We start from the raw sequence: 20123 nt of genomic DNA, 5'->3' as shown, positions 1-20123 counted from the left end.
TTGAACTGAAAAAATGAGAAACATCTGACTTTTAATTCAAAGACAAACAAAACCTTCATCAAGAAATGAACATTTTCAACAAAAACAATGTGGCACAATTGTCGGCACCCTTGGAAATGAATGTGAAACAATGCAGCTGAAGCATGTTTCCCATTTAGATTGGACATTGTTATGTTGATTGGAGTGTACAGGAACTTTCCAGCTGAAATCAATGACTTCCTTATTAACTGAGATACAACTGTGAGGAGACACAGAACCAAATTTCTGTAGCCAACGATCATCATGGCAAAGAAAATATAACACCCAATCCAAATGAGGGAGAAGTGTGTCGCCATTCATAACTCAGGAAAGGTTATAAAAAAACAGCTACTCACCTGAAAATGGCCATTTCTACAATTGGGGCAATAATAAAAAAAAGCGGTCATCAACTAGAACTGTGACAAACTTGCCCAGAAGAGGACCCGAGTTTATTTTACCCCACGTACAGTGAGAAGGATGGTCAAAGAGGCAGTAATATCTCCAAGGATCACTGTTAGGGAACTGCAAGAAAAACTCAAATCCTGGTTATCAAGTCTCCCGAACCACCATCAGACGGCATCTCCATGTCAACAGATTATTTGGAAGGTTTGCCAGATAGAAGCCTTTTCTGTCAGTTAACCACAAATGTAAGTGCATGGAGTTTGTAAAACGTTACTATAACTTTGACTGGAACCATGTTCTATGGTCGGATGAAACAAAAATGGAACTTTTTGGCAATAAACATACAAAGTGGGTTTAGTGTAAAAAGAAGGATGGCTACAATGAAAAGAGCCTTGTCCCAACTGTGACATATGGTGGAGGTTCTGTAATGTTGTGGGGCTGCTTTTTCTCCAAAGGCCCTGGAAACATTGTTACGGTACATGGCATCATGAATTCCATGAAATATCAGGAGAATTTAAATCAAAACCTGGCTGCCTCTGCCAAGAAACTAAACTTTGGTCATCATTGGATCTTCCAGCAGGATAATGAACTGAAGCACATGTCCAAATAAACACTGCAATGATTAACTGACCACAAAATCAAATTTTAACGTAAACGTTACGTTAACGTAAACGTAAGACATTTCTCTTTCAGTAAACGAACCCCGTCCTGAGCCTCACGGAGTGGCCGCATTGGGAAATTGGAGTAACAGTGCCATCTACTGGTCATCTTAACAAACAGCAGTTTAGGTTTTAAGAACTGAACATGTGGTGGTTGTAATTCATCTGCCTGGGTAATCTACTGTATAACGGATCAGTGTTGCCATTTTGATCGTTTATGTTTGTATGCGCAGCTCATTTGTGTTTATGAACTTAATGTAGTTCTTTCCTTCTTTATTTTTTTCTGTTTAGATACCCCCTCCAACACCTCCCACACTCCCTTACACAGTCACATTTATCTATTATCTTTGCTGCAGAGTCTGGTGTGGCTGCTGCTCTTTCTATCTGAAGAGTTTGGCCAGCTGGCGTTCACAACGGGAGTGTCTGAATATACTGAGGCATGTTTAGCATACAGCTGATGACATGTTCATCTAATATTTAAATGAGGCCATATATGGACATCCTGTATTACGTTACACAGAGAGATACCTGATACTTCAAGTCCGGAGTGACCTTGAGGGGCTGCATACTTAAATGAACTCATCCTACTTACAGCAGTCAGACAAGAAAAAAAAAAAAAAAAGTTTTCTTCTACAGCCGCCACTACCCGCTGTGAAAACTTTATTTCTATTCTTGCAAATGCTTCCCCTCTTTGAAGGCAACTCAGTTTACACCCTATTCGTTTTTAGTGGCCCAACATTATTTTTGTTTAAATGCTTTCACTTCTTTTTTGTAAAAATATATGTATAAAATTTTTTTTAAAAAAGGGTCACAGTCAGGAATTGACCTTTGCACCCCTAAAGTATCAAGTCCATCTCCCATACCAGTGAGCCACCAAAGCCAAACTGACCAATCAGATTGCTCAGAGGGACCACACACTCGCAGACAGACAGACAGACAGTATCTTTTTATTATTTTAGCTATTAACTAAAGAAGCGACTTTGATGGATTTAATTATCTCTTTCCGTTTGGTAAATGTCTTCTGTTCCTGTGACTCAATCTGATGTTCCTCAGGTACCACACTCTGTGGTTTGCTGCCCTCCTCTTCATGTAGGGGTATCTCTGGGGACAAGACACTCTCGTTCACATCAGGCCCTGGTACCACAGGCTGTTTGTGGTCTTCTGCTTCATGCAGGGGGTGTCTGGACATCACACACTGTTATGTGTTTCACATCTGGTTCTGGTCTTATTGGAGACCATGAAGATGTTGATGGTGTACCATCCTCTGGAGGAGCACAGCAGCCCACTCACCTTTCTGCAGTAAGACACTGTCCTTCACGCCGTAGGGGCAGCCACTCCAAGTAATCATCCTTGTGAAGTTCACCGCCCCTCTTCATAAAGTGGTGACATCAGAGGCCTGAGGTTCCTGCTGTTACACAGGACCTAAGCGTGTCTCCCAGCTTCTTACCTTAGGGACGTGATGTCGTCCTCTGCTCTGTGTGACCTGTGAAGTGTCATTTCTTGCCTTCCTTTCTTTGACTACTGGACCCCAGTTATCTCAGACTGCTCCATTTTAATGGAGTCACCATTCTGTAACATAATGTCAGTCCTTCCATCTCTTCACTGGTGTGTCTGAGGCAGGAAGGTCATTCTTTCAAACCTGAGCTCGGCCTCATCGTCACTGCAGTATCTTCATCAGCTTTTCTTCCTCAGTCCACATGTGAGCTGAGATCTCACAAAGCTGACACACAGCCTGTCCATTAAGTGCCAGGACCAGATGGACTGCCGACTCTCCCAGGACCGTTGCTTTAGTTGTGTCACCACCTCAAACGTCACCTGATGAGCCTCCCATGCTGAACTACCATCGTACTGTGAAAGCTCAGTCTGCACCTCAACACTAATAGAGAGGACATGAAAACTTTCATTAGAAATTGGACAATTTATCTGTAATGGTGACAGAATGACATAAACGAAAATGTGAAGGTTCACAGTGAAAGATACTTCAGGAAGTTCAAAAAATAAATTCAAACATAACAGGAATGAGGGCGACAACTGGAAGACATTTTTATGTTTACAAGAAAAACTTAAAGAAGCCAAAAGTTACCCTGAAAATCACAATTGTTCTTTACAGCTCCTCACTTGAGTACATGTGGCACAGTAAATGTGACGAGTTGATGTCCACCTCATTTATCAGTCGAGTGCCCTGTGATTCTAAACTGAGCAGCTGCAGGTTCAATTCATGCAGTTCATGGTGGGCACGGGCAGCAGGCGGGCACATGATTAGCTTAACTTTTAGATTGACACTGTCGCATTTGTCCAGATGACGAGGTGACAGGGGATGTGAGGGGGCTCAGTGTAAGAGCAGACAGTGATGGACTCAGACACGCACACACACACACACACACACACACAGAGCACACCCACCTTCTCACTCCCAGCCCCCCCTCGATCTGTTCAGGTGGTCCTTTAACGCTCAGGAGGATGTGTAGAAGCTGTGGTGCCCTCTAGTGGCCTGACATAGACCTTCCTTCCTCAGTGAGGTACACAAATGCTCAATAAAACACACTTGTCCTCATTTTGTGAATATTTTGTACATTTTTTTAATCTGTGAGAGGAAATTGTCTATTGGTGTGACCTTTGGAGTAACATGTCCTGTCTCAGCTCCCAGTGGACTTGGCTTACATGTTTCTAAACAGACACCACCCAGAATGCACCAGGGCCAAGAATAATGAAGTCAAAGAGCTGCTTTGCTGTGTTATGTCTGCTACTTGGACCTTAATGAAGGAAATCCCTACAGATTTTATTTTTTCTCCAGCCGTCTGGAGTTTTTTTGTTTTTTCTGTCCCCCCTGGCCATTGAATCTTACTCTTATTCGATGTTAATGTTGATTTATTTTGTTTTATAATTATGTCTTTCATTTTTCTATTCTTTAATATGTAAAGCACTTTGAGCTACTGTTTGTATGAAAATGTGCTATATAAATAAATGTTGTTGTTGTTGTTGAAAGTCTTCCCTGTTTATCCACCTTGCATTCACAGAAATCTATTATATAGCGCCTGTCTTATCAAGCTGTGCCTTTCATGTCTGTCTCTTCTTAACACGTATGTCATAACTGTTATTATTACTACTTGTGTGACATGTGCACTGAGACTTTTCAGGTCAGTCAGTCGGACTCACTTATCAGGGTGCTGGAGAGTGGAGATCAGCACTGACCAGAAGAAGGTCAACATATGGGGACTACAAACATACAGAGAGATAAGAAAGGCACGAAATAAAGTAAGAAAATATGAAAGGCAATATGGAGCAGGATAGATAGATGGAAGAAGAGATGGCAAAGGTGCTATATAACAGATATTAAAGGTGCTATAATTGTGAGAGGGGACAATGTGTACCCCTGTTATCTAGTGCCTCGCCCATATAGCGCATTTCATGTCTTTCTCAGGGTGACATGTTGTATGTTGATGGACATATGCAAATGCAAAATTCACTGGACATGTGACAGTAAAGGGCCAATCCATCTATCGTGTAAGATTTATAGTCTATTTGCTCTGGAATGTTAAAGAATAAAGGACTGTGTCTAGAGAGACACTGGGCATCGTGCACTGGTGTTAATGGTTTGTCTGTTTGTTAAATGTTTTGGCTATCAGCTGTTGTTTTATTTCAAGTCCTCCAGTCTATCAAACCAGTTGGTCACACATTTGACGTTCCTGTGGTCCACAGAATGAGGAAAAACTTTCCAAAATTTGTATGAAATGAAATCAGTCCTCAAGTTTCCGTTGGTGTCCCCAGCAGAAATTCCAAAGTGCAACACGCTCAGGAAAGATCATCCATGATGAACAGCCCCTCAGAGGTGACCACCACAAGCCGATGAGGAAATCTAAGGTCAGGTTTAAGACCCCGAGGTTGACATCACTTCACTTCACTAAATGAAAACAGCGATAACTCAAGAGTGCAGGTGCAGGAGAAGGAGCGTCTGCGCATGACATGCACATTACCGACCGGCATATAGTTAGCACTATAAATGGGCTGATTGCTTAGAATGTTTGTAAGTTTTAAGGTTGCTGATGAATCAAAGAAGCGTTTTATAACAATATGCTTCTCATGAATGTTTTCTTTCATTATTACTAAACTAGGCTCACCCGCTTTTAAGTTGACCACTTCTTAAGGCAATTCAATATGTAGATCAATTTGATATTTTATACAAATGCATTAATTTGGTTATATTGCATTTGAGCGGTATTACTTTAATACTCGTAGTTTCTGTTACTTTTGTGATGAAATTTAAACTACAGTATATTGAGGTTGCCCTTTTGAACCCCCCTGATATTTACTACGCGGTGAGGCATTTTTACTCCATCAACATTAATTATTTCCAGAGACATACTTTTATCTATTTTTCCAGCGCATCGCGCACAAAAGCAAGGAACGATGGGAGCACCAGAACTCTGCTCACATCATGTCGCTTCGTACCGCAAGCTGCAAGTAGTAAGTCTGTGATAAGCGGAATACCGCTACGCTTTCCACTCACGGGACGGAAGGACAATCCCGACCGCTTTTATATAGTAAGAAAGAAGAAGATATCGCACAGTCTGGAGTAGAAAATCATCCGTTTCCTGGAAAAACGAAACTACAAATCCCATCGTGCATTGCAAAATGGACGGGGCGTGTGTGAAACTCCGCGCCTGCGTAGCACTCACGGGACGGAAGGACAATCCCGACCGCTAATATATAGAAGGATTAAATAGTAAAAGAAAATGGTCTGATAGACCAGTATCAATGACCTGCTTTACATCAACTTTTAACAGGTTTAAAGAAAATTAAGCACCCGCAGGAAAAACTGTTCTTTGTGTGAGAGACAGAGCAGGACTATCATCCAGCACTGGAAGCTCACCCTCCCACGTTTGAATGGTTTAAATACCCTACACGTGTCCCGCCTGATGGTGCATGTGCCTCACTTTACATCTTGGATTGTCGGGCGCGTGTGCCCGCTCGTATTCTTTCGAGCCGCCTGCCCTTTGCGCGTTCGCGTATCCTCCGCGCTGCCGCTGCCAGCTCAGTTCGCTTTTCACAAGCAGCACAATGGCCTCCACTTTCAGCGTCCCGTATCTCTGTTATCTCTGTAAGCACACAGGCGATGAAGACGTTGGCCGTAGGTGCTTCCAGCCTCTTGTGCAGATACAGCTTTAGGAAAGTTTATAAACACGTTGAAAATGCCCAGTTTTCAGTATGTAGCGCCATAGCAGACGAAACCGATTTCGTTGCGGTGAAATGCTATTATTAAAATACGTCTAGTTTTAATTAAGCAACATGTGTACGCTATTATTTGGTTCAGTTTTTATTGTAATAATGTGTTAATAGTGGATATGCTCCCCTCGGTTCTGTCAACTAGATCCGCCCCAACCCCTGCGCTTGCAGGTCGCAGATTCGGCCTTCCGCGCCCCTGGCCGTCCACAGTCCGTAGAAAGAGAAGGAGAGCTGCTGTACAGTTTTTACAATTCGAAAAAGAAAAGAAGCTGAAAACGTTTTCCGACACGGAGCAATGGCACAACAGAACCAGGTATGGACTCGCAGAATAAACAGCTCAGTATATTTAAAGAAACTTTTTATCCATTAAACAAAACTAATGAAATGTACGATTATATACTGCATAGCGAATCCAAGTGTTTTCTATTTATTGTCATTACTGGCATCCTATTTTTAAGCATATAGTTTTAATTATTTTTTGCCTCTTGTATTATTTCTTTTTAATAGTATCTATATTAACTTTTAACTTATTTATGAGATGTTATGTAGCGAATCTGTAATGTTAGTGTACAATATGAAAGGTATTTATGTTTATCGACGTCATTAACGTTTCTTAAATATCTTAATTAACTTGATTGTTCTGTAGTTAGGTTAGCTATTTATAAAAGCACGATAGCGCTTTCTGCCAAATTAGTATTAAATATTATTTTTGTCTTGATATCCACAGTCACATTTCTCCATAAAGGCAGAGAATATAAAACCAGCTTTGATTACATTGATTAAATATCAAAACGAGTCCAAGTGCCCTCTTTGTAAAAAGCAGTGACCACAGCATCCTGAGTCATTAAGGCCACATTGTGTAACAATACTGACGTTTAGATTTCTGAACTGGAACTTTTTAAAATATATATATAGTTTAAGAAGCGGAGCTAATCCTGCATTTTCCACTATTTACAGATGTAACACAGGGTGTGTCACCAGTGGCCATTTCCATTGTTGTTTTTGTTTTAAAGTCATTGTCACTTTAGAGGGGTCCTTTCATCGGATTGGCTGGCCCAGCGCTGTCTCAGCCATGAAATAGCCAAATGGGGGAGGCAGCTTGATGGATGAGGTCTCCAGGACTCTAAAAATATCCAAATCTTATTATGTGATAACATCTACTGTTAAATTCTGCTCCGTACTTCTAAAATTTGTATTTTTATACTGTATTGAGGATTTGTTCTGTTCTGTATATTGTATTGTATTGACCCCCTTCTTTTGACACCCACTGCATGCCCAACCTACCTGGAAAGGGGTCTCTCTTTGAACTGCCTTTCCTGAGGTTTCTTCCATTTTTCCCTACAAGGTTTTTTTGGGAGTTTTTCCTTGTCTTCTCAGAGAGTCAAGGCTGGGGGGCTGTCAAGAGGCAGGGCCTGTTAAAGCCCATTGCGGCACTTCCTGTGTGATTTTGGGCTATACAAAAATAAATTGTATTGTAAACAGTTTACTGTGTGTTAGTATTTAATATTTGTCTTTGATTATTTTTTTTACCCCTTGTATTAGGGCCTTCCAAGTCAGATGATTAGCCTTGACCGTCAAATTCCCATGTTGATGGTGTGACCATTTCATATTATAACTTTTTTTTTGTATGTCTGTATTTAATGTTGTGTCCGGGTTTCCAAAGGACCATTTTGTGGTTTCTCTGTATTTCATCCTCAAGGCCCCCTTCACTTTTAATGAGGTGTGTCTCAACTTTAGTCCTCTTTACTTTCATTGTAGTATTTGTAGAGGGAGGATTATATCTGGTTGTTGGTTCCCATTTTAGCCACCTTCTACAATTTGTGTTGGATATTTGTGTTATGTTTAATTTATTTTATTATATTTGTTTTTTTTTATTTCAGCATATTGTCCATAGTGGTTTTGATGTTACAGAAACACCTACCTTTCAAAATCCAGATATTTTGAATGTATGTTTATAATGGTTTGCATAAATATTTTTGTAACATTAAACTCCTTTTAACAACGTGACTCTGCTCAGTCCTCTTTAGAATGACATGGTGGCTTTGAGGAAGTGCTGGTGTAGAATGTCACTTGAGAACTCCAGCCCAAGGGGTAAATGACATTTAATATTCCTTTAATAACTTTCATTTAGTTCTGGTGGCAAATATACTTAGCCATATTGTAAATCAAAGACAAATAGTCAAAATGCTTACCAATATAAACTTAGTGCTTCTTTTACAAATCACTGAAGTAACTGCTGACATCGGACTGAGCGAGCAAACGCCTTTCTAAATGAAGGTCAAGAACCAAAGAAAAAATGAGAAGGTACAGAAATAATGGACAGCCAGGACAGGGTCATTTATTGTGCTGATTGTTTTGGTTCTTTTTTAATATTTCCCAAGGTAAATATTTTCTCTGTTTTCAGGTTTAGACTTTATTGAGCCATTAATGAGAAGCCAGAGTAAAGACTTGCACTACATCTGAAGTGAACAAAAAATGTCTTGCTATTCTGTTCCATAGCACTGCGTTCTGCAGATTTCAGATCTTTACTTTTAGAAGAAACGTCAGCCTCCCTTCTCCAACATCCAGCACAGGGCACTGATGAGCAGGTACAGACACCTCACTTTATGAACTTCAATAAGAAAGATGAATTACATTTTGTTGATGTTGGCTTACAATGCCTATGGTGTAGTGAATAAAATGTATAAAAAGACTTCATGCTTGTCTCAGATGCCGACTGTTAATCGTTAATCAGTAGGAGTCAAAGCCCAAAAGACTGAAAGCCTGTTTGACGTCTTCTGACAAACTGGAGTGACAGTACAACTCTTAAAGGCCTTAAAACATTTGAAATGCATTGTGTGCTGTGTTAATAATAGTGTACGGTAAGAAACACTGAAGACTTGTAGAATCTGTGATCGAAAGCAGTAATGTTAATAATGTATAACATTCAGAATATACTGTACATTAATTTTTTTACTTTTCTTACATTTCTTGTAAATGTGGAGGAAAAGGCTATAAGCTTTTTAATGACCACTATTTTTTTTGTTTTTAAATAAAACATATTACAGCAATACAGAATCCTTCAGCATCTTACTGAGGCAGAGAAGTGGTGTGCTGAATATTTCTGTGTTCAGAGGGCACATCTCACTCCCTTCATTACTGTCAATGGACAAAGACGACATTGAGGAGGCCCTTCAGAAATTTGATTTGCTATCTGAATTTCCAGAAGAAGACGAGAGGGAATATGTGTTTAGACCCTTCATCATCCTTTGTTTCACATATGAAAGACATGTATCTGTTTGTAGGTAATGTGAGAGTTAAAAGGAAAATGACTGTGTTTTGTGAGAAAATGTATCAAACATACATGGCCCTCATTGTTCAGATACAACCTACAATTCTTGTTTTATATTTTAAATATTCTTTATCTTTTTTGTAATAAATGCAACGTCAGTATTGGTAAAATATGGCCACACTTATGAAAGCCATTGAATTATTGAACAAAGAAGTTGTGGAATAGTTGTAGGTGTCGTAACAGGGCCTGAGCAACATCTACATACAAAGAACTGCAATAGTCCAAATGAGATGTTATAAAAGCTTGGATGACCTTTTCAAGATCACTGAAAGAAAGAAAAGCATTTTCTTTAAAAAGTCTCAGCTGGAAAAAGCTTCATTTAACCCCACAATTTATCTGTTTGTCGAATTTGAATGAGCTGTCACAGATCACACCTGGGCTCCTAACTGAAGCATTATGATATGTATATTACAAGGGGTTCAAGAGCAACATCAGAGACACTCAAACGTTCTTAACTTTTGGACACCATGATCACAGTTTTATTATCAGTTAGTTTAAGAAGATGCATTGCCATCCAGGTTTTAATATCATTCAAGCAAGTATGGAGGGTCTGTAGTTTCTCACTGTGATTTTAATGGCAAATCTATTTGAGTGACATCAGCATAGAGAAGCCATACTTGTTAACAATGGAGCCTAAAGGTAACATGCATATCAAAAAGAGAACTGGTCCAAGGATGGAACCTACAAGTAAGAGGAGCTACAGAGGATGAGAACTCACCCAAATGAATAGAAACGCTCTTATTTCTTAGATAAGAATTAAACCATTTCAGGGCATTACCGTGGATGACTACAAACTGTTCAAGGCAGGATATAAGAATTGTAAGATCACCAGTATAAAAAGCTGAGGTAAGATCTAGCAGTACAAGAATGGCAGAATCACCAGCATTAGCAGATGAGAAGAGGAGGTCATCATAAACCTTTAACAAGGATGTTTCAGTGCTGTAAGAACATCTGTATCTGGGTTGGAATTTTTCACCCAGAAATGTTTGTGTTAGGACCTTTGTTTTTCTAAGACTTTACATAAAAAAGGCAGTTTAGAAATTTGCCTGAAATTTGACACATTAGAGGGTCCTTATTTTGTTTTTTATAATACGTTTCTGCACCACAGCGTGTTTCAAGGCAGCAGGAACACAACCAGAAATCAAGCTAGCATTTATTAAGGTAACAGTACTTGGTCTGACAGAATAAAAAAAAAAAAACCACCCTTAACTAATCGAGAGGGGACACTGCTGTCCAGGGGACAATTTGTAGGATTCAAGCGTTGCACCAAATCAGACAACAGTGACGATGAGACACGATGGCTCAAAGTGGTCAAAGACAGCTGAAGATACTGTAAGAAGAGACGAATCTGAGCAGGCAGTGAGACTGATGACCTAATAACGGTAATCTTATTTACAAAAAAGTACATCTTCGTTTGGAGAGTAAGTTGGGGTATGCGACAAATGACAAGTTCCTAATATAAGAAATGGTATATGGCGATTAAAGGATTTAAAATCTCTAAAACATTGATTTGTAATTATTGCATCTACCCAAACAAAACATGTTTAAAGTGAAGTTTAAAATCTGTTAGTTCAGTTCCAAAATAAATAAAAAAGTGCAACTTTCAATAATGCAAATTTTTTACATTTCTTTAGAAAAACAAACAATATAATATCTATTAAACAATTTAAGAGATTTGCTTCACTTTTTTTGATAAGTATATACTTATAAGTTTGGGTACCAGGGAGAACAATCATGCATTAAAATTAAAAACCAGGAAAACGTTTGAAAGTTTATTAACTCTACTTGAAATGTATAAACATTATAGCAGCAGCGTAGAACAAAATTAAGAAAACAATTCAAGACAGACAATGGAAATGAAGGTATGAACTGTATAGTAAGCTGGATCATTTAAAAAAATGTTCAATATAAACAATTTTAAAAGTTTCTTTTACTGAGAACTCGAAAGCTTAGACCTTCATTTTCATGCCTGTTGATTGCTTTGTTGTGTTATTGAACATCATTTCATTTGTAACATAATAATTTAATGTCATTAACGGAATTTTCCTTTATTGAACGAGGTTCCAGAAATAATGTCAGACATGACGTTTATTACACAAGTACTGTAAAATAATTTAAAATATTTTGAATGATAGAATTCGCTATAATAGCAGTTAGACCAACCACATTCATATTTAGTATGGTGTTTTTCTTTAATCTAAAATATGTTATGCCCTCTTTCTTTTAACTAAATCGAATCCTGACTCATAAATTACAAAACTGTTTTTCGTTTCTAAAAGTAAATACGACAGTAATACCATAAAGAGAAACTCGGTTCTTGCCTCGTGATTGGAGGAATTCATATTAATATCGTCTTTTAGGGTTACCGGGTAAATCAACGTTACTAAATTTTCAACGAAAGCGATGTGACAGAAGACGGACGCGAATGCTGGGGGCGCGGCGTGGAAGGCAGGAGGCGTGGAAGGCCGAGTCTGCGACCTGCAGCCGGATACAATTGCGTATTTCCGGGTGAGAGTTCAGGCTTCGTGCGTCATTCGTTTCTTTGTTTACTTGCTGCACGTTGTGAGAATCGTTGGTCCTTTGCTCCTATCACTTGAGCCATTAATGCTGTGCGTCCTTGCGGAAAAGTAAGTCTATTATAGATAATTTGATATAAAGAGGTTCAAATGTTTGTTAAACTTACAGGTGCAGAGTATTTAAAAGGTGTATTTGTATGTAACGTTGTGACTTAGTTGATGTATTTAATTTTGTTTACAAACCACAGTAACAGGAATTAAAGTACTTTCTGAATTCAGATTACATTTGAAGTTAATCCTTACTTCGATATTTGGAAAGGAGAGTTTATAAAAGCACAGTTGTACCACTGTGGAGTTAATAGCGGCGCCTCCCGTGGCCAGACATCTGATCGTGTCTACTGTCGTTTGGATTTTATCTCACCCGTATTTCTTACACCAGCCTGTCCTACCGAGGCCTGCCCTCATTTATAATGACACCAGTGTCTCCAACTACTCAGATACAAACTTTAATACATTTTACAGTGAAACTCGTAATATGTATAATATACAATGTAAAATAAAATAATCTTTTTTTTTTAATAATTTTATTGTAATCATTCCATACAAATCGATAAATTGTTACAAAACATAGGATTGAGATTGAAAAACAAGTCGACCCCCCACCCCTGAGAGAGAGAGCGAGCGAGCATGTAAGGCTTCCACATTCAAATCACAATGTATAAAACCTAAACTTGGCATAAAGCCACGCACATTTCCACGATACCTCATACCCTGTCGTATGCAAGTACTCCGCTCAGTTTTGCAGACTGGCGGCACCCAGCGTCAAAGCAATGCTACTGTTCTTGTGTGGTTATTCTTTCTTTTCCTGACACGGCTTTATAAATACACTGAAATTAACCGCATATTGCTTATTAGTTTAATGCATCTGATTGTAATTAACCTGTAACAATATATTGGTCCACAGAGTGGTCAAACTATTCTAAATACCATAGCTGCTTTAGCGTTGTTACTCTCACTACACTTTCTTCTTGTTCTTCTTTCAGCTGCTCCCGTTAGGCGTTGCCACAGCAGATCATCTTTTTCCATATTACTCTCCACTCGGAGCAGTTGATCGGAAAGAGAATTATCGGTATACAGCATCAAGCACACGCTGTCTCGGCCATGCTGTCTATTGAACTGCTTCTCGCACTGCAGACGTTTCAAAACCTTACCTGTACGGACCTCGCGGTTCAGAAACAGTTTCATCCCAAGAACTCTAAACATACTCAATCAATCTATGAAATGCTCCTTGTAGAACTGTTTATACTTATAAGTACAATTACCTCACTGTACACTTGCGATACAGTTATAGTATTGCACAACCTGAGCCACTTTATAAAGCGCATATTTACATATGATGCCGATATCATTTTTAAGATGAAATGCAGCAGAATATGTTTATTATATTATACAGATAAAAATTGAATTTTATTTAAATAATCTATATTGTTAATAATTAAAGGACACGGTGTCGCTACGCTAGCAAGGATCTGGTGCTCCGTTCACGGATTGTTCCTGCATGCCTTGCACTGTATGCTTCACTGGGACTGGTGTGAAGGACAGAATAATTAAACATGTACTACGAAGATATTTCAATGTTCCTTAAAAGTTCTGAAGAATCAACGTTATAAGCTTACAGATGGCTTAACGTCTATTACAGAACTGATTGTGTGGCGATTGGGTATTTGGAGCAAGAAAAGTAAGGACAGGAATTGGAGGTTAGTACGTTTGAAAGAGACAGTACTGCTACAATAAATTATTTTATCAAAGGTCGCGCACAATCACTGCGCCACCGTGTTCCCATGTTTAATAACGTGCTTTAACTCCTATCATCATGAAAATATCACGTATACATCTCAGTATTTTAATTATTCAGAGTGCTGTAATATGAATGTAATGGATTCTGTGTCCTGTCGGAGGTAGGGAAAGCTGGTTTAAGAAGCACGTAGTGATTCACACACACAGAGCACATAGAACATCAAATACAAAACAAAGCATTTAACCTGCTACTTTAGTTACGATGGGATTTGAGAAACTAGTAAATTAAACAATTTTAAGATACAATTTATGATGTTCTACTTTAATGACCAAATAAACTATGTGATTAAAGTGGATATTTCGAGATTAAAGTTGATATTTCCTGCTTTTTCCCTACTGTGTTCCGTTTTTTTCCTCTGTACCCTAATAAGCTTTCAAATGACACTCAGATGGTGGGCTACGACTCGCCTTTTCAAGGCGACTTTGATATGTGACTCTGTTTTTATTTCGGGCACTGTGCGACTTTGTGAACTTGAGCTTTTGAGTTTCTCCGACACGCTATGTCACTCGATCAGCTTTCTTTTCTTGTTTATACCACAGTTTAAATCAGCAAGTAGTACATTTTTCCTTGCCTCCACTTGGTATGCACTGAAATTTTTCTATTTTTACTCATGGTTTTGCCATTGTTTTTTCACAGAACTCTGAGCTTAAGGGCTATTAATATTGATTTACATATTGAAAGAGGCATAATTCTGGGAGGAGTTGGGGCGGGACAGCAGGCACATGCATATGCGTTACTTTTCACGCTGATCGGGATTTATGTAGCGGAAGAACTATAGAAGTTTGCGTATCTGGATTTTTCTGTGCATACGCACATTCCTACTTTTGTGCTTACGCCATGTTATAGTGCGAGTTCTACGCATGCCGTTATAAATGAGGCCCCAGGCCTGTGTATGTTCATCTATTTGTGTCCAGGTTTTTATAGCTTGTATGTTTGTTGCCCAGTAATAAAACTGAAAGTTAGGTAGAGCCATGCCACCTTCTGCCTTAGGTCTTTGTAGGGTCACTCTTTGGATACGTGGATGTTTTGAGTACCAAATAAATGAGGTTATTGTTGAATCTAATTGCTTAAAAAATTATTTATTGATGTATATTGGAATGTTTTGAAATAAAAAAAGAAGCTTAGAAAGAATATTCATCTTAACAATGTTAATTCTTCCAGCTAGAGTGAGATGAAGGGTTGACCATCTATGCAAGTCTTGCATAATTTTTTCCATACAGATGTCAAAATTTTCTTGATAAAGAGCTTTATGTTTAGTTGTGATGTTTATCCCTAGGTATTTAAACTGTTCTGCAACGATAAAAGGTAGATTGTCTACTTTAATATTATATGCTTGAGAATTTACTGGAAAGAGTACACTTTTATTCAGATTAATTCTGAGATCAGAGATCTTTTGAAATTCTGTAAGTGCTGTTAAGACTGCAGGCACAGAATTTTGTGGGTCTTATATATACAGTACCATATCATCTGCATATAGAAAAATTTTCTGTTCCAGTCCTACTGTGATAATCCAATTTATCTGATCAGTATTTTGACAGTGAACCGCTAGTGGTTCAATGGTGATTGCAAATAGCAGTGGTAACAAGGGGCATCTTTGTCTGGTACTACGTTTTAATTTAAAGTAGTCTGAACAAATGTTGTTAATAAAAACTGAAGCTTCTGGAATGGTATACAGTAGTTTGATCCATGCACAAATGTTCAGGCCAAACCCAAATTTCTCTTATGTAGTGAACAGGTATTTCCATTCAATCATGTCAAATTCTTCTTCTGCATCCAATGATAATAATATTTCTGGGGTGTTTGACTTTGTTGGTGGGTATATTACATTAAACAGGCGTCGCCGATTGGAAGATAAGTGTCGTCCCTTGATAAATCCAGTTTAATCTTGTGATAGTACCGAAGGCAGCACTTTCTCCATCCTTTTAGCTATGATTTTTGAGACTATCTTAACATCATTATTCAGAAATGAAATTGGTGTGCATGATGCACATTGTAATAAGTCCTTATTTTGTTTAGGAAACACTTTGATTAATGCTTGATGAAAAGTTTGAAGGAGATTGTGATTGTCTCTAGCTTCTGTAAATGATGCTGAGCGGAGAAAATTTGTTATAAAATTCTGCAGGGTAGCCATCAGGGCCTTCTACTTTCCCTACTTGAAGTGACTTTGTAGCATCTAGTAATTCTGGTTTATCCAGTTCCTCCGCACTAAAAGTATCTATTTTTAGTATCTGTAATGTATCCAGAAATACATTAGATTGTGTGTTGCCTTCTTTAAACTCAGTAGAATATAAGGATTTATAGTAGTCTCTAAATGTGTGCATTATATGTTTATGGTCTCTGTTCGTGTTGGTGATTACTGGGATTGCATTGTGAACTTCTTGCTTGGGGATTTGTTGAGCTAAGTGCTTATTAGCTTTCTCTCCGTGTTCATAGTAATGATGTCTGAATTTATAAATTAGTTGTTCAGATTCTTCAGTTGTCAAGGGGTTGAGTTCTGAATGCAGAGCCCGCCTTTTCCTATGTAGAGCATCGCTTGGAAGCCTGGCATGTTCTTCATCTATTCTAGTAATTTCACTTTTTAGCTTTGATACTTTTTTGGTTTCTAATTTATTCCTGTGGGTGAGATATGAAATAATCTGTCCTCTTAAGAAGGCCTTTAGAGTTTCTCAGAGTATTCCTGCAGAAACCTCTGAGGATGTATTTGTCTCTAGGAAGAAACTGATTTGTTTGGAAATAAATTCTGTACGGTTCTCGCCTGCTAATAGGAGTGGGTTAATACACCATCTGTGAGGTGAGTGTGTTGGGCATAGTGACTTTAGCTCCAAATAAACTTTTATCAAAATCATTTTATAGTTAAATAAGTTGCCCATGACCATCACATATCTCCCTTCAGGATCAGGTACAACATCTGATGCTACAAATGAGACTGTTCTATGTATTAGAATTTCCACACCTCTAGTTTTCTTTGTAAAGCTAGAATGGAACATTTGGCCAGTCCAGTCCTTTTGCAGCCGGAACTGATCCTTGCTTAGTAAGTGGGTCTGCTGTAAAAATACGTTTTTAGTGTTTAAACCTGTTAGGTGAGAGAATACTTTCTTTCTCTCTAATTCGTTATTCAGGCCTTTAACATTCCAGCTCACAAAGTTAACTGTCCCATCATGGAGACATTGATTCTGAATTTTTGATGTCATTTTATAGTCTTAACTAGAAGTGAAACAGCTTTAACCTTACTTTCCTATTTCCTCAAGAGTTATTGCCATGCAGCCTATTGTTACAATGGTAGTTATAATTATAAGGATTAAAAGGACAGATTAGATATAGCCTGCTCACTTTCTCTCCCTCCTTATCCTTCCCATTTTGCCTCCTCACGTGAGGCTGGACCCCACTTCACAAAGCCTCAGTCCTCTGACATACTTAGAGACAGAGCACATCCAAAGCAAAACAAGCCCCCACGCAGCGGTGTTTTAGGATTAAAAGAGATATCTATTGCCAATATAGTCAAAATACTATATGCCTAAAATATAATCATTAATAAACTATAAGCATAACATATAATCTTCAGCAATCTTAAAGTATAAAGATAATAAACCCAGAGAATGGTGTTAGAAAGTGGTCCAGGATAAGCATAAGTAAGGCTTAATGCAATAATAATAACAATAAACCAAGGGTATGATTTTAAATAGTCTCCTTTAGGCCTTGTTCACACGGGCGTTAAAATCGAGCGTTTTTTTTTACGTTCGTAGCGTCCGGTGAGCGCGGATCAAGCGCCAAGTGTTTTTTACACGTAGGAGTCAATGAGAGTGTTCACACGGGCTTTGGTGACGTTCGTTTGTCCTGCAGCGCGTTTATACGGCATCAAAAAAACGTTGCATGCAGCTTTTTCTTGGCGTTCAAAACCCAATGAACGCAAGGAAACCGCTTTTAGTTCGTTTTCTGCGCGTTTATTTTACGCTTCGGAGGACCGGATATATATAAGTTTACATGTTGTATATGAAAAAATATTAATATTTTTATGTTTTCATATACAACATATATTTTCATATTGCTGATTTTATTGTCTCGTGTAATTTGTAAACCATGAACCTATTAATTTATGTTCTAATATAATATTTGATAACGATTATGTAGGGGGGGCATTTCAGTGCATAACACCAGTGTAAGCGCACACTCGACTACTGTTTCCTTACCTCAAAGTAACAAGTAGTCTCTCTTCGGGGCTAACACCAAGTCGCATATTGGTTGATCGGCGTGCAATGTGGCATTGCACCAGCTGCAGCAGACAATCAAAAGTGGAAACCGACATCCGACAGTAATTAAAAACTTGCGGAAATTTTCGCATTTCTTCATAAAGCACAAAAAAACTTCCTTTAACCCAGTGTTTCTCAAATAGTGGGGCGCGCCCCCGTGGCTCCGTCAAGGAGGTCGCATTTGACCTCGGGAGAACATGCTTTTTTATTTTTCTTTTAAATTTTTTTTGAATTTAGAATGCACTTTAAATCTTTTCTGTTACATTTAATAAAGCTATTCTTTGTTGTAAATTGGTCCATATTTCTTTCTTTTTTTATTCTCTTATACGTTAATAAGGATACAGTGTTAAGCAGAGGTGTACTTATAACAATTTTATAGACAAATGATACTATTTATAGTCGCGCGAGATGTTTTCTTCTTCCTGGGGGGGCATGACAGAAAATAATTGAGAAGCACTGCTTTAACCCGACGTTGTGCAGTCAGAGGATGAACCCAGTAGCGGCGGCGATTTTTTTCTCTCCCTACGTCGCCGTATTACGAGTATTTTTAAAACAAGAAGATTAATATCTAACATAGCAAAATGGTCCATATTGAAAGGAGGCACCTCAAATAAAACAAGGGCTTTCATATCCAGTTCCCGACACTGCCTCCACAGGTTAACACACAAACTACAATTTGGGCTGCAGGCTGGCGTTAGACAGAGACAAACGAACGCCGGTGTAGAAGTCAATCGATCGCCACCACAAAATGCAACATAAACGTCTAGGACGTTCAGAGCAAGTTCATTTATCCAAAAACTTAACGCCCGTGTGAACAAGGCCTAAGGGTAGTTAATTTATTCCAAACACAAACGTCTATAACTGTAATTAATACATAAACAGAAAGCGTCCAAGTAACGAAAAGGATGTATAATTATAATACCCGTATCATTACAAGTGGACCAGACAGCAGGTTATATATCCTTAACATGCCGTGACAGGATGCGACTCACTATTGTGTTTCAGATTAGTGTCGGGATCAGCTTTCTTAGTTCCTTTTCTGCTTCCTTCTTGCTGGAGAAGACATAGTAATGGCCTTGAACGTCCCCTTCCAGTTTGGCAGGGTACAATAGGCTGTATTTGATATCGGCTTGCCGTAACTGCTGTTTAATGTTGTAGAAGGCTGCACGTTTGGCAGCTGTTGTGGGGGAGAAATCAGGGAAAATATGAATGTGGTTATTTTCATATATAATCTTTTGCTTGTGTCTGCGGAGTGCCATCACATCTAACTTACATAGTAACCTCTCGTAGTGGATAATAAATGACCTAGGTCTAAAGGTATTGGATCTTTGTATGCGATAAGCTGCTGCTATCTCAGTATCTGATTTAAAGTCCTCTCCAATTATTTTAGAGAATAGTTCAGCTGCGAATTTCACTGGGTTTGAACTTTCATGATTCTCAGGTAGACCTTCGATTCTAATATTATTCCTTTTGCTTCCATCTTCCAGAGCAGCAAATCTGTCTCAGAGTTTTTTGCTTTCGGAATTGGCAGCTGTTGCTTTTCCATTAGTGGTGGATGCTAGATTTTTGGCTGTTTCAATTGGAGACATAAATGTCTGTTTAACATCTTCCAGCTGATCGGCAAGTGTGCTCATTTTAGACGCTTTTTCCTGAATGTGCTCCTCTATTTTATCCAGCAGACCTTTAAAAGCCGCCTCAAAGCGAATATATACGCGTTTCTCCGAGTTTATATTATCCTGTCGCAGCTCTTGCAGCTTCTCGCTTGCCTTCTTGCTTTTCTTTATATCATTCTTTATCTCTTGCTTGAGCTCAGTGATCATCACTATCAGTTCGGACAGATCATTTCTGCTTTCGAGCTCTATTACAGCC

At 38.6% G+C, this 20123-nt stretch overlaps 2 protein-coding genes and 1 long non-coding RNA gene across 3 annotated transcripts in view; 2 read left to right on the top strand and 1 right to left on the bottom strand.

The window, feature by feature from the left end:
- LOC120533562 (gastrula zinc finger protein XlCGF26.1-like) overlaps positions 1-20123 on the bottom strand; it is an 813484-nt gene that overhangs the window by 137880 nt on the left and 655481 nt on the right. The window lies entirely within an intron of this gene.
- LOC120534750 (zinc finger protein 721-like) overlaps positions 1-20123 on the top strand; it is a 250293-nt gene that overhangs the window by 59529 nt on the left and 170641 nt on the right.
- LOC120533578 lies at positions 8217-9787 on the top strand. Its single transcript, XR_005634551.1, has 3 exons — positions 8217-8393; positions 8707-8890; positions 9350-9787. It is a non-coding gene; the product is annotated as an uncharacterized LOC120533578 (long non-coding RNA).

The sequence above is a fragment of the Polypterus senegalus genome, chromosome 8 (genome assembly GCF_016835505.1).
Source record: "Polypterus senegalus isolate Bchr_013 chromosome 8, ASM1683550v1, whole genome shotgun sequence".
In the NCBI taxonomy this organism is placed as follows: domain Eukaryota; kingdom Metazoa; phylum Chordata; class Cladistia; order Polypteriformes; family Polypteridae; genus Polypterus; species Polypterus senegalus.
This window is presented reverse-complemented; position numbering and strand designations above follow the sequence as displayed.